General features: G+C 37.2%; 1 protein-coding gene across 1 annotated transcript in view; it reads right to left on the bottom strand.

The window, feature by feature from the left end:
- The window catches only part of BMPR1A (bone morphogenetic protein receptor type 1A), a 104,665-nt gene extending 89,750 nt beyond the window's left edge, over nt 1-14,915 (bottom strand). The window contains exon 1 of the mRNA XM_072628565.1: nt 14,803-14,915. The gene's annotated coding sequence lies outside the window, so the exon portion shown is untranslated. The remainder of the gene's footprint in view (nt 1-14,802) is intronic.
- Between the last annotated feature and the right edge of the window lie 957 nt (nt 14,916-15,872).

Raw genomic sequence — 15,872 nt, 5'->3', positions numbered from 1 at the left:
CATTATAGTAACTGCACCTGAATTTATGTCCTGGACAATGCAGTAAAGAGCATGCTGTGAAAATAATCCAAAATTAAGAAGATATACTCCCCAATTGCCATAGGGAGCTTGAAGCAACACAATCTAGTGGAAAGACTCCCTTTGCCTAGATTCAGAGTCTAACTCCAATACTTACTTGATCCTGTCTAAGGCTCTATGAGAGCCTTAATTTCTTCATCAGCAGTATGGGGATAATACTACGTTTACTATCTCACAAGGCCGTTCTGAGGAATGTGTTTTAAGCCATAAATTACTATATAAATGTGACCCATTATCAGAGAATGAATTTATACAGTCGCAATAATAGTATCACTTAGTGTTTCAATGAAACTACCAAAAGTATCATTCATTGTAACAGTTTCATTAAAACTTAAGTAATTATTAATAATACTTTCAAGTCTTAAAGGATCTGTAACTCAATCAGTGAAAGTACTCCCTTCATCGACGTGTATAACCCATTATATCAAAGTTAACCAGATGATGAGCTACTTTAAGCTTGACTAAGGCTGGTCCCTCCAATAAAAAGGCATTCATTCACCCAATCACTGGGCCCTGGTCAGTTTTATAGAATAGCCAGAGATGACGTTCAAAACCCAGGCTTACTGCCACACCATGATAGGTATCTCACCACACTGAGATAGGATTTAAGTATAAGATAATGCATAATAACAATAAAAATTCATAAATCAAATTACGTAGAAATGGAATTAGAAAAGCCTAACACATTTTTAGATGGACAAGTTCTGTGGTATAAAGATTCAAAAATAACATTTAGTGATTTTCGCCCAGGAAACAAACCCTAGTTAGAAACTAAATGAGTATTAAGTATTTTAATATACTGCAAATTGTTTTAATTATTTCTGAAGGGCAAGAAAAGCAAATTCCTTTGTACTCTAGCCAGGAAACAACACCCTGTGTGATCTGAAAAGTAATATATAAATGAATCAAAACTGAAGTGTGTAAATGTGAACCTAATATCTTTGAAAGCCTTTTTTACTTGACTTAAAGGATTCTTTGAAAAAGTTTCTAACTAACACTAGAGGAAAGATAATTTTATTGATTTAGGGACCTTTCTTCCATTACTACTAAATATACCCTCCCTAAAACCTTCCATACAACTCCAAATCACACAAATCCAACTTACAACATACTTCAGTAAACTTATTTTTAAATAGACGTACACATTAAAGACTACATTTAACTCCAAGTAAAATAATACAGATGAACCCATCTTTACATTTAAACTTCTGACAGAGAAAAATAAATCTATATATCATACAAATTCCCATGAAAATGGAAGGAAACTCTTCAAAATTCACTCAGTTGACAAAAGCCTCAGGCAAAGAATGGTAATCTATGAATGGCAAAAAACAAACAAAAACCTTTAAAGAGAAAAAGAAAAGTAAAAACTTGAAGGAGGGAAAGCTTTATTTTAATTTCTACATGGTTCCCTGCTTCCCTTTTACAGGCCTCTGTTGATGAAAATCTCTAGGTCTCTAGTCCCCTAAGTGGGGGGCAGGGCTAAAGAAAATTGTGGCAAATGTCTCTTTCAGCCTAGCCAGGGTGTCTCCAGCCTTCAAGTACAGGGGCAGGCTCTGGAAGGAAGAATGTGTAACTTGATCTCTTTCCATCCCCTCCTCCTTCATGGCAACATTTCGAAAGTAATTTAACCTCTCAAAATGGCATCTCAGCACTGCTTGGAGGGGAAGATCTCTCCACAGCTACAGCTTAAGGCAAAAAAATCCAACAAATCAAATCTTTGAAATGTGATTTTTACTTAACTCAGTGATACTTTAGTATCAAAAATAAACTACATAGAAACACAACATTTGTAAGTATATGCTCAATGTATTACTTGAATAAAATGTCTGCTGCTCAGAACTGAATTCTATCTGAGGAGCTCCTCAGCTGAGAAGCTTAAATCTTCCTAATACAAAGATTTGATCATGTTTTTCTTCAACTTTAAAGTCAGAATTTAGATTCAAATAAGGCAGAAAAGTATTCACAAAAATAGTACAAACTACGAATAAACCTAGCAAATAAGGATTTCGGTTCAAATTATCTCCAAGTAACTATCAATAACTTTGAAAGTGCCTAGGTAAGGAAAGCAGATAAATGAAACTAAAAATACTAAATAGCAATAACATGAGATCTAAAAAATATCCAGTAATTGAATACCAAGTGATGATTAGAAAGTATACAAAGGCTACTGTAATAATCATTCTTAACAAATGATTATCTTCTGGTTTTATATTTTGATAGTAATACAATCTTATACTTAAATAACTTTTAACACTTTTTAAAACACTTTCATTGTCACTATTTCATTGGATCCTTGAGGAGGTAAACAAGAAAGCTATAAGTAACAATAGCTCACATTTTTATATAATGCTTACAGCTTTGCTTAATATTTACATACACTAGCTAGCATTAATATAATCTCCATTCTTAAGATGAGAAAACAAACAGATGTTACTTAACTTAGCCAAGGTCACAGTTAGTGGTGGAGCAAAGGCTCTTTCATGCTCTACGTTTTCAATACTCTGAATACTTCAATACTCTGTAATGTCATACAACTATTGAACATAAGAAACAGATTCTACACATTAAGAACTAATAAAATGGGACAGTGGACAATAGGTGGCACAGTGGATAGAGCACCAGCTTTGAAATCAGGAAGACCTGAGCTGAAATCCAGTCTCAGGCATTTGACACTTCCTAGCCATGTGACCCTGGGCAAGTCACTTAACCCTGGCTGCCTCTCCCCCAAAAAACCTAATAAAATAACATAAGTAGCCTAAACAACCCTTTAACCATACTTTGGCACTCTAAATCAAGAGCAGTAATGGCAGCGTTGCTCAAAACAGAAAATCTGTGCTATCACTGTACAAACTGATAAGCACACTTGAATCCTTAAAAATGAAATTCACCAGTTTCCAGAATATACAATACTCCTAATGGTTTGAAGTATACAAACTACCCAAAATTATCTATTTAGGAATGTTATTAAATTATCTTAATTCATTTAAAACATTTTTTACAAGGTTTCTGCCCTGAATGGAGAAAATACACATAAACTTTGTAAGATGACAACTCAACACTAAAACTGATAAACAGTCCATTAACACTGCTGCCAGTGACGAGACCCACTGCTATCAACCACAACTCTTTTACCCTCCTGGTTAGTACCTCATATGTGCAGAAGCCTTTAAATCATGAATCTAAGATTCACCAAAAAAACCAATCATAAAATTCACAGCCTCAGATGTCTACACTGTAATGCAGAAAGAATGCATAACATAGCAAGATAAACTAGAGATCTTAATACAAGAAGGCAAATTTGCCCTCATGGGTGTCACTAAGACTTGGTATCATAAGCCCCATGACTAGAATCAGGGCCTGAAAAAGCATATCTTATTCAAAAGGAACAGGACAGGTTAAAAAAAAGGGGGGGGGAAGGAGGTTGTATATTTGATCAACAAAAGCAGAAACTGAAATGATATTGTTATCAAAGTACATGACAAGACATCTGGGGAAACAAAGGAAACGTAAGAGCTATGAGAAATATCTCTCACTCTCTCTCCTCTCTCTCTCTTCTTTCCTTTCCTCTAACCCTTGTGTTCCTTCTCTGTCCTTCCCTCCCCATCTTTCTCCTTTCTTCCCTTCCTCCTTCCTTCTCTACTCTCTCCCTTCCCTTCCCTCTCTCTCTCCTCCTCACTCCTTAATAATAACTTCATCCTTCAAAAAATGAAAGAATCAATAATGGGAACTTTTATCCTATATCTTATTTATCTTATTCTCAACAAGGAGGTACTTGTTTGCTGGGGTGGAAAAGGTGGAACCTTGGGGTAAGCTTGGAATTTGTAATAGAGAACAGAAAAGCTGGGTATAAATCAACCTTCCAATTTGGGGATCACAGATTTCAAAGGTTTCGGAGAAAAAGAAAAGTAGGCTTGATGTTTCTCAGTAATGTCCAACTCTTCATGAATTCCATTTGGAGTTTTCCTGACAAAGACACTGGAGTGGTCTGCCATTTCTTTCTTCAGCTCATTTTACAAATGAGGGAGGTCTGAGGCAAACAAAGTTAAATGACTTGCCCTGGGTCATACTGCTAGTAAGTGACTGAGGCCAGATTTAAACTCAGAAAGACTTCCTGACTCTAGGTCTGGCACTCTATCCACTGTTCCACTTAGCTAACTAGGCTACTCAGAACCAAAATTTGACAAGGTACTCACTCCAGAAGAATTAGGAAATTATCAAGAATTAAATTTCTAGTCATAGAATAGCTATCCTACTCCATGGTAAAGGTACTCCCTTTACCTGGGGTCCAAGTCCAATCTCCTTCCCTGTCTTCCAGAGTTCTGCTCCAGAAATCTCCTTGCCAGGATCCCACCCTCCCCCTGACTCTACCACCTCTACAATATCTATCACGAATAGATTTCTTCCCGTGTGTCAAGAATCATGCTCCATGTTCCAATCTCCTTAATAGTATAAAAGCTTTCCTTGGCCTTTCTATCCTATCTAGTCTCATCTCTTTCTTACCCTTTAAAATAATAAAGTTCTTGAAAAAGTTGTCTATGCTAAATGACTCTTCCTCACAACTCCCTTTCTCCTTAATCCCCTTAGGGGATTAAGGTTCCATTGAGTCAGTAAGTGCTTACTATGTGCCAGGCATCGTGCTAAGCACTACAGATACAAAAAGAGGCAAAAGACAGTCGACCCTCAAGAAGCTTACAATCTAATGGGGAGACAACAGACAAACAAATATTTACAAACAAGCTATGTACAAGATAATAGGAAATAATAAAGGGAAGGTACTGAAATTAAGAGAGTTTAAAAAAGGTTTCCTGTAGAAGATGGGATTTTAGCTTGAAGTTAAGGGAAGCCAGGAAGCAAACATGAGGAGCGGAGAGCCTTCCAAACATAGGGGACAGCAAGATAAAATGCCCAGAGACAAGAGAGTATAGTGTTCAGAAAACAGCAAGGAGACCAATATCACTGGACTGAAGAATCTGTGGCAGAGAGTGAGGTGAAAGTAGACTGGAAAGGTAGGAAGAAGTTAGGTTATGAGGGCCTTTAAAAACCACTCCTCTACTGAAATTCCCGAACAACCTATCTCTCATCTCTGATTACTTCCAAATGATGCTGTGTGCACTCTATGCCCCTCAATCTCATTTTCCTCATGCAGAGCTCCAGTGGGTGAGATTTTGTCATCTCTTGCCCAAAACCAGGCTTCCATATCACTCCCCAGACATTTCCAAACCATGTTACATGCACCTTTCCTTAAGCCTAGCTTCTGGTTTCCTTTTATGTGATGTGTTCCCCCATTAAAATGTAATCTCCTCCCATGCAGAGATCATCTTGCTTTCTTTTATTTCTATCTCCAGTACTTACACAGTAAACTCTTCACAAATTTTTTTTTCGTTTATGCATTTCTGAGCTTTTGTACTGGCTGTTCCAAAAACCTCGAGTGTCCTCCCTCCTCCTCCTTTCCTCTCAGTATCAGCCAAGTTCCCACCATCACCTTCCATATCCTTCTTGATCCTTCCAGAAGCTGGTCCAAGCCACCAAAAATGTGCCTTGAACTGATTTTGTCTATAATTATTTATGTACTTGTTTCCTAGCCCACAGAATGTAAGCTCCCTGAGGGCAGGCAATGTTTCACTTTTGTCTTATTCCCCCCAGCATCAAAAACAGTCTCTAGAATGTAACAGGAGCTTAAGAATAATTCAGCTACCTGCAACACTGTAAAGACAAACACCTTTGAAAGCCTTAAGAACATTGATAAATGCAATGACCAACCATAATTCTGCTCAGAGACCTCCAGTGAAAGTAAATTTGTAACCCCTAGAATGAGGAGAATCCAGTTTGGTTAGAGTTCTACTTATTAGGACAATTTTCCTTACTGCAAGCCAGTCAGTCAATAACCATTTATTGAGTGATTACTATGTAGCAAACCCAAATCTGCTTGCTTCATTTCCACCTATTCCTCAGATGTCCATCTTCAGCACTCCCCAAAAAAAGTTTTACAGGATAATCCTTAAAATTAATCAATAAAGTATTAAATGATTGTGTATAAATCACTGTGTTAGGTGCTAGGGATACAAAGACAAAGATTAAATAGCTCCTGCCCTCAAGAGCCATACATTCTATAGGAAGACACAGTTATGTACATATATAAGCATACTCAAATAAAAAGTGATTTTTTTTTTTAAGGGAAACTATTAGCTGTTGGAGATAATTAGGATAGGTTTTATATAGAAGGTGGCATTCAAGCCAACAGCTCTATTTCTGCTCCTTTTCAAGACCTCAGTTCTTTATCCAAAGGCCTAGGCATCACCATTACACTTCTATTAATACAGCCTAAGATCCTATTAGGCTTATTGGCCACCATGTGGCAATACTTACTAGCAATCAGTTCTTTTAATGATGTTGTTTCTCCCTAAAATAGAGACCTATATTTTTAATACCACTATGCTTCTGGTGATGCTATACAGCTTTAAATCACAGAATGCCACAGTCTCAATCATCAGGCATGGAGAGACACACAGAAGGCAAAAGTCTGCCAGAGCACATCATGAGATATACCAGAGATGGCTAGAAAATGAAGGACAAGAGAAAAAGAGGGGCTGGCCAGTCAGAGTAGCACTGGGTAGCAGACCAATGTCAAGAGAACTAGAAAGCATCCTGGCATGCTGAGTGGAATCCCTGAGATAGATTTTCAAGAGGCTATGGCCTAAAGTTACATAGCAAATGGGGTCTAAAAAGTGCCATTATCAATGAGATCATGGATGGACTGGTCTCTAGATTTTAGCACACCAAAATCCAAGAACTTATTCTAAAAACATTTTTCATACATATATACACACTTTGTACCATGCAAGGATTCTGAACGGGACTTTATATTTATCCCTGACTCGTTAAGATCTTTTTAGATGCTGAATTTAAAGACGTTTAGTCATCCTTCAAAGCCTCAAGTAAAGCACACATTTTGAAATGAAAACACCTTAGAAAAAACCCAGTCCAATTCCTTCGTTTTTCAGACATGGAAACTAAGTCCCAGAAATGGTGAAGGTTTTGCCCAAGGTTACTCAGCCTGACTTAAGTGTTCCCTAGGCTCTGAATTCACAGTCTAATGCTCTTTCGACCACTCTTCACACAACTCCACTCTTTAAAAAAAAAAAAAAACTTACCATTTTTCTTCCAGTCAATGGTCCTTTTCACTTAGTAACATAAAAATTTTCACTCTTACTATCTGTAATTTGCATTACAAATTCTGCAGAATTTAAATACTTGGCTGCTTTTTCAGATTGGCAACTTAATGCTCTGTTAAGATATCACAGATCTTAACTCTAAAACTAAAGTCAGTCTTCCTTTGATTCAGCTATTTTTAAAATTTAAACTCAAATCCAAGCTTTTAGAGCCAACCTACACTATAATTGTGATCTAACTTCAGGTTGTTTAGTCATTTTCAGTCATATCTGACTCTTCATGACCCCATTTGGGACTCTCTTGGCAAACATACTGGAGAGCTTTGCCAATTCCTCTCTAGCTCATTTTACAGATGAGGAAACTGAGTGAAACCAGGTTAACTGACTTGCCCAGGATCATACAGCTAGTCAGTGCCTTAGCCTGTATATGAACTCAGGTTTTCCTAACTCCACGTTCAGTACTCTACTCATTGTGCCACCTAGCTACCCTAACTTCAAGTTACATGAGCCCTAAAATATCAATCTCATTGTTCAAACTTTATACATTATTTCTGGAACACAGGAGAAGTAGCTCGAATTTCCTGACAAACACCGAGAAAGACGAAGAAACATGTCCTACTGGACACTCAAATGGAGGATGCCATCCAATTCATCTCAACCAATATTTATTAAGTACTCTACTCTGTCAAACAGTCTAAGGAAGTGAGGGAGATATTTTTTAAAAAGACAAGATTGCTATCATTATAGCCTGTATAACAGAGAGTTGAAATGTTAAGTACAACATATACAACCAATAATGATAATACAAAATAGAACATGATAAAAAAAACAAGTTATTACTCTTGGTCTGTGTCATAGTTACCATCATCATTCTCCTCCTCCTTCTCCAAGTAACAATTTGGGAGAGGGGGTCAGTAGAATGAAAAGAGAAGTGGTTCTAGAACCAGAGGACCACAACTAAGCTATGAGCTCTGCACTTTCCCACCTGTGTGACCCAGGGCAGCAAGCAGTCTCTTTTAAAGTCTTTGATTCTCAGTTTCTCATCCATAAAATGAGGGGGAGGAGTTGACCGAGATAATCTTGGGGGTCTCTTAGAACTCTAAATTCAATAACCCTATAAATTCTTAAGAGGTACAAAATATGACCCGAAAAAAATCAAGATATAGAACCAAGTTAATGCAAAATATTCATGTTTGATGATCACACTCAAAATTCACTGGGAAACAGAATCACTGTTCAATGAAATTTGGAAAGCTGTACAAAAGAATGTGTTTGAATCCATCTTACACCATAATCAGAATAAAACAGATCACTAATCTAAATAGAATAAAATCATAAAAATGGAAAAATGGCATATTTGTCTCAGCCATGGAGAGGACGCTCATCATCAAACAAAAAAGAAAACCTCAAGAGACAAATACTGGTGTGATATAAAAATGGAAGCATTTTACACAATAAAAAAAGAGTAACCAACAATGTTTGAATAAGGAATAAGGTTTAAATGTGGGAGAGTAGAATTTTTTATGATATTATATTCAACTTGGAAAAAGTCTAAGAAAGGAGTTATATTCTGAGCACCCTCTTCTTCTTTGCTCCCATTCCCCTCCCAAGCAAACTCCTCCAGGTAAGGGGTGTGTGTGTGTGCATGCGTGTGCGCATGTGTGTGCATGTGTCTGTGCATGTGCATGTGTAGGGGGAGGGGTGGTCCTATTTGGATTTTGCTTATCTTTGTATCCCCAGCACTTAGCAAAGTACAGAAACAGCAAGCTCTTGATGAATCTTTGCTTACTGATACACAAGTAGCATTTACTCATAGCTTTCTTTAGGAACTTTTTCACTCAAATATTAAATGGTCTTTTTGGCACTACATCTATGTTCCTATGACTAAATAGAGAATACATGTATTTATCTGCTTGGACAGGAAGAAACAGGTAAAGAAAAAAACACATCTATAGCTCTAATATATATATACTGCTTTATCAAACACACTTAACGTAGGCTATCATTTGATCTTCATGATAATATTATAATGTAGTTACTTTCACTATCTCCATTTTACAGATGAGGAAACTGAGGCTCAGAGAGGTTAGATGATTTGCCCAGGCTCACTCACACACCTAGTAAAGGTCTGTTGTGGGATTCAACCCCAGAAATTCCTGATTCCATGTCCAGTGCTTCTTTATCTAGTACCCTAAGGTTGCCACAGAGCAGGCCCTGACACATTGGCTCTGGCACCCTGAGAGGCATAAGTTTCTTTAACAAAGCAATGAACTGTATGAAGCTCACATTTGTAATTACAAGCACAAGCACAAGGCTCTCAACTCTCCCACAGGGTATGGCAATTCCTCATGGCAAGAAAAATACTCAAAATATGTGAGAACCACTGCAATGATGTCCTGGGGGAGGGGCCACGCTGTGCACCCCTAAGGTGAGGGGCTCTACTGGAGCATAAAGAAAATACAATTGAGCAGAGGAGCAGCTGACCTTTGCACCCTTGCTTGCCCCTCTGTTGGTTGCTCTCTTCTACCCCAGCCTTCGAGGCCCTCTTTTGCAGGCAAGGAGGGAAGCAGTCACCCCCGCCCCAGTCCAGTTAAACTCCTACACTTCCCCTGACCCTGCCACAGAAGCAGAGGACAGGCCTCCTTAAATCCCTCACAAAAAGGTTCTTTGTACCATTAATTAAAAAAAAATTATTGCTTAAAAGAGACCTTATTTCATTTTAATCCTTGTGTGTAGAGTTTTATAATGTACATGCGAGTATGGAAGAACATGTGTAATTTACAAATAAACATGCATGTATCTGGTGTTTGTGCATTTTTTTTTACCCAACAGAAGTGCACAAAGAAGTTTATAGAGACCCCTGGTGTGGAGGAACAGATCCCAGGAGCAATCAATCTCGTCATTCAAGTCTGCAGAGAGGCAGACATTGGTTTGATATAAAGAAAAACTTGCTAACAACCAGAGTTGTCCAAAAATGGAATAGACTGAGGGGAAAGAGAGGCTTCCTTTCACTAAAAGTCTTTAAGTGGAAGATGACTGACCAACCATTTGTCAGTAAATCTGTAGAAAGGATTTTTGTTCAAAATTTAAAACGTAGTCAGAATTGCAGAGAGGTAAAGCTAGGTTTCATACAAGTAAAAGTTTTGTGGCAAGCAATGAAAGCTACCCTACGGTGGGAGACAGTCTTCAAGGAAAGACTAGATGATCATGTGTTCTATGTGTGGCAGGGGAATCCTGATTTAGAAATCAGCTGGATTGATTGGCTTCTAGGGTCCCTTATAAATACTGACAGTCTATAAATACTGACAGTCTATGATTTCCCTAGGTAATACAAGTGGTATTTTTCCCCATTGTACAGATAAGGAAATAGGCTTCACACAGCTATAAATATTAGAGATAGAACTCGAAGCAAAGGTCCTGTCAAAATCTGGGACTTTGTAATTCTGTGTACTGTTGCATTTATGTAAATGAATGAAGACAGTAACACTTCTTGTGTGCTAGGCACTGTGCTAATCTTGGAGGAAGCAGATAAAAGAGAGACAGTTACTGCTCTTAAGATAATTACATTCTAGGGGTGGTGTCAAAATGGCAGCATGAGAGGCAACATTTTTGCGTTAGCTCCTCCATGACCTCCTTCACAACAACACAGAAAATGAGCCAGACCAAATTTTGATGGGGAAAGACAAAGTCACAGTGAATCTTTTTTTCAGCTCAGAACAACTTAGAAGGATAGGAAGATCTGCAGGGAGGCTGGGCAAGAGTAATGACGCAAGGCGTAAGGAGCACTCCAGCGCCTGAACACCAGGCCAGTAAACACCTGGGGAGAAAAAGATCCCAGGGGACCAATGTCCTAGCACTGGGAGCAAGAACAGGTGCCATATGGCATCTGTAGCACCCAGTACCCAGTACCAAGTGAGGGAACAGGGGCAAGAAACAAGTTCCAAAACCTAGCTGTGTGACACTGAGCCTAAAAGCACAGTAGGACTCAGTTCTAACCTTCACCCTCACACATAAATCAACTGAGGAATAAACTAGGACAAGAGACCAAAATCAAGGAAGGGACAGCAATTCAGTTGTTCTGAAACTATAGAACTTCACATGAGCTAACACTGACCCAGTCCAGCAGGAGTCTATAGGAAACTTAATCACACACAAACCAATAGACCCAAACCTGGGTCAGGGATTTGCAAAGCTCAGACCAAGAGGGTAATGAACTGACCTCTCCCTGGGTCAGACCACTTTGGAAGCATGCAAAACTTACAAGAAAGCCTCAGGAGGCCATAAAAAGACAGAAGTTCAGATCAGACATCCTATCCTTCTCCTCCCAAAAATGAGCAGAGCTCAACATTAAAATGAACAAAAATTACCAAGTAAATAAATAAATATTAAAAAATAAAGTAAACTAACAAAATTAAGAAGTAGGCTGGGAAAATGAGCAAACAAAAAAAGAACTCATAAAAAGTTACTATGGTAACGGAAGCTTACAACACAAATATAGGAGAAAACAATAACTTGAATACATATACAAGAAGGAAAAAGACAGACTGGACACAAGGTCAACAAGAATTCCTAGAAGTGATAAAGAAACCAATTTTTAAAAAGAGAAAAAAAATGTTTTAAATCAAGTAAAAGTAGTATATAAAAAATTGGGAAAAGAAATGAGCGCTTTGCAAGAAAATTATGAAGAGAATTAGTAGCCTGATAAAAGAGGTCTAAAACAACACTGAAAAAAATAGAAGAAAATGTGAAATATCTCATAGGAAAAACAAGTGACCTGGAAAACAGATCAAAGAGAGAGAATTTAAGAATTGCTAGACTGTCTGAAAGCCATGAAAAAAGGGCTGAGACATCATATTTCAAGAAATTATAACGGAAAATCACCCAGATATCTCAGAATCAGAGGGCAAAGTAGAAATTGAAAGAATCCACTGAAAGACACTGCCTCCTGAAAGACACTTACATTCTAATAAAAGACAACACAAATTAGAGGGCAGAAGCCAAAAAAAAGAGGGGGGCAGTTTGGTCAGGGAAATTGTGGTGAGTGGAATTACAAGGAATCATCACACCCGTTCCAGAACCAACAGAAGTGTTCATTTGATTACTCTTACCCAAGGTATATAAAGGAAGAACATGGCAGAGGTAAAGCATGGAGAGAGCTGGTAAAGAAGGATCTCTGACCCTCTAGATGCAGTGAACTCTCACCAATCAGGGTAGCACGGTCCCAAAGCACAGTTCCAAACTTAAGTGGCTTAGTTCCTGCAGGGCATGGTTTCTAGTGGCCTGATTAAGAGGGGTAAAGCAGCTGCAATGATAGAAGCAACAGGGCAGCATAAAGGGAAGATAGCCCAGGTAAAACACAAAGTAAGTGCTCACATGGATAAATAAAATGGAATTCCAAGTTTAAAATGTTTCCTTTTATAATTCCCACCTTAACCTCTACTATTAAGACATCATAAAATTCATTTTAAAATACATAGCTATTTTTAAATAGATAAAACTTTAAAACACAACACAAAATTTGTCCTAAAGATATTAACAAGTAAACTATCTCCAACTCTCCAATAAGAATGGGTCAAAATTGAAAAATCAATGCAAATGAACAAAGATGAATACCTTTATGAACTACAGTCTTCTAAGTTATTGACAATGCTATGTCTCAAATTTCAAGTCAATGGGATAGAAGCTTGTGGAAAAGATAGATTGCTAGAGATTAATAGTAAATATTTTTTCATACTTCTTAATTTCAAGTTTTAAAACACTGTGAATAAAAACCTAAAATAAATATATTTTAGCAAATTTAGTGGTTAGAGTTAAGAAAGGCAGAAAAGTGTCATTGCAGTTTGCAGTAGGGATGAATATCTGAAAAATGTACAGCAAAATCAAGGTGAAGTACAATTAAATTGGCAGTGGTGCATCACCCTCCAAGGTAGTTACAATCACCAAGAAGAAAAACTCCATAATAAATACATAATAGAATAATAATTCAGTGTGGAAGATATAAATAGCAAGTCCAAATTTAGTACAAACAGTCCAGTAATTCTTCGTGAAGTTTTTTTTTTTTTAATCAGAACTCCCAAACTTTGTTAGGAAGGGGAAAAACAATCTATTTAAAGATGAATAAAATATATACACTTTAAAGGTATTATAATTAGTCATTAGATACAAAATAAAAGGCTTGACTTCTTCCCAAAAAGTTTTAAATCTAATGTTCTTAAATGTTCACAAAAAATATATACTTCATACACTTAGGAAATGTTCTCTTTTTCAAAGTTTCAATTGCTATTTCTGTAACTGAACCTTTGTATAAAGAATGCACAGCTGCTCAGCAGATGTATAATTTCTCTGTTTAGATTCCATTATTTCTAACTTCATTTTGCTGGATGTTTTTGGATGTTCTATTTCCATCTGGTTTTTGACCTCCCTCAGCTCTGTTCCTTCTTCCCCCAATCTTATTCTGTTTTAGTTCATTCATTAAGTACCTCCCCCCCCTCAAAAAAACCTTCTTCAAATTAGAAACATCTTAACATTCATAACTTGTAAGCTTTCTAGAAACCTAGGAGTAGGGATTTAGGAAGGGAGACGAAGGCGGAGAAGGAACAACAATCACATGACTATGCCAAGACAGAAAGCTATTTCAACTTAGCTCCTTGTTTTTTTTTAGTTTCCCTTTCACTGAATACACACCAATGCAATTATAAGAAATTAATGTGAGACAAAATATAATTTCAGTATTATTCACTTTCTTCTTTCTCCAAAGTCTTTAGTGTTAATAGAAAAGTTAAAATTGTATCATATGTTTATATGAATAGCAAATAAAAAACATTAAAATTAAATTAAATTTTCAATGACTATAACTACATTGAATAACTTTTTTTATAAATTGGAACAGTTCAGGAGCAGCCCACAAAATAGACTCATACAATATTAAGTGATCATAAATCTAGAGCTGGAAGGGACCTCAGAGTTTATCTAATCTAGCTGCCTCACTTTACAAATGAGAAAATGAGGTGCAGAAAAGTTAAGTGACTCGCCCAAGGTCACATACATAGTAGAGATTTCAACCCATTTCAGAGCCAGTGTTCTTCCCATGACACTCTGCTGACATGATATGTACTTGCTTTCAGACAGATTCTAGAGCACAAGAGTAACATTACTAAACTGCTCATTCTATGAACACAATATCAAGGAATATCAGGAAAACACCTGGATCAGTTGCAACTATTGCTAGATGAGGAAAAACACTGCTTTCCCTGCTATTGAAAGCAATCTCTTCCCTTTCCTCCCCTCCCATATTCAATCAGTTGCTAAGTCCTATTGATTCTACCTTCCAGTCTTCTCTCCTCTATGCTCTCTGCTCTACTCTAAGGGTACCACCATCTCAGTGCAGGCCCTACACCTGGACTATCCTGAAGTACTGAAGTAGGTGGCTAGTTGATATCCACATTTCAAGTTCTATCCACCACTCAGCTACGAAAGTGATCTTCCTAAAGGTGAGGGTCTGCTCAAACCCACACCACCCCCAATTCAGTAAATCCCAGCAGCTCTCCATTACCGTCAGGATGAAACAGAAAGTCCTGTCAGGTTTTTAAAGGCTTTCATAACCTGGTCCCTTCCTATCTTTCCATTTTCCTTAAATATTGCTTCCTTCCCTGTATTCTATAATCTAATCACCCTGGAGGCTTTGCTGTTCCTCGAACAAAACATTCCATCTCAGGATTCCAGGCATTTTCTGTGGATGGCCCTCACGCCTGGAATGCTCTCTTCCTCAACTCCACCTCCTGCTTCCCTGGCTTCCAAGTCTCCACTAAACTCCCATCATTTACAAGAAACCTTTCCCAATCTGCCTTAATGCTAATTGGAAATTATCTCCAACTTATCTTGTTTTCATATTGTTTCTGCCATTAGAATGTGCGCTGGCTGCTTCAAAGACAGAGGCTGTTTTTGCCTTCTTTGTATCCCTGTCATTTAGCACAATGCCTGACACATTAAGATTAAGTGTTTAATAAATGCTTCTTGTTTGTGGTTTATTCTCATCTAATCAATGGTTTGTTGAGTACCATACTCTGTACATGACACTGTTCTTGGATGCTATGAAAAATAATCCCAAAAGATATGCACTCCACATATTCTCAAGAAGTTTACAATTTAAGATAAACATGAACAAACACATACAGCAATGATTATTTTTTTAAATGATTTAAAATGATTATTTTTTTTTAAATATACCTAGAAGGTCTGGAATAAAACATTGGCTTTTTTAAAAATTCCTATATTTAAAACTTTTCACCAAAGGGATAAGCAAGATAAATGTTTGCTTAACTGAACTACAGATGTAAAAAAAAGGCCTATTTGCTGTTTCTCATTTCTAGGAAACACTATAGGAAGCAATAAAGAGAAGACTCTCACCCATGAGAAACTATACAAACATCATATTTTCATTACAGGAATCTTACAATCTTGCAAAAAGTATAAGCTTTAGAAGGAAACACATGTAAGCTTTTTTAAAAAAAAAAAGCCTAATTAGAACTTCCTGTGGATATTAATGAAGGAAAAAATTGCCAGACTTTAGAGGAAATATGATGCCATCATGTATGTTACTGAAAAAGTAACTAACATAGGAGA

The sequence above is a fragment of the Notamacropus eugenii genome, chromosome 1 (assembly GCF_028372415.1).
Source record: "Notamacropus eugenii isolate mMacEug1 chromosome 1, mMacEug1.pri_v2, whole genome shotgun sequence".
In the NCBI taxonomy this organism is placed as follows: Eukaryota; Metazoa; Chordata; class Mammalia; order Diprotodontia; family Macropodidae; genus Notamacropus; species Notamacropus eugenii.
Note: the sequence above shows the minus strand (reverse complement) of the source record. Positions and strands in the feature narration are given on the sequence as shown.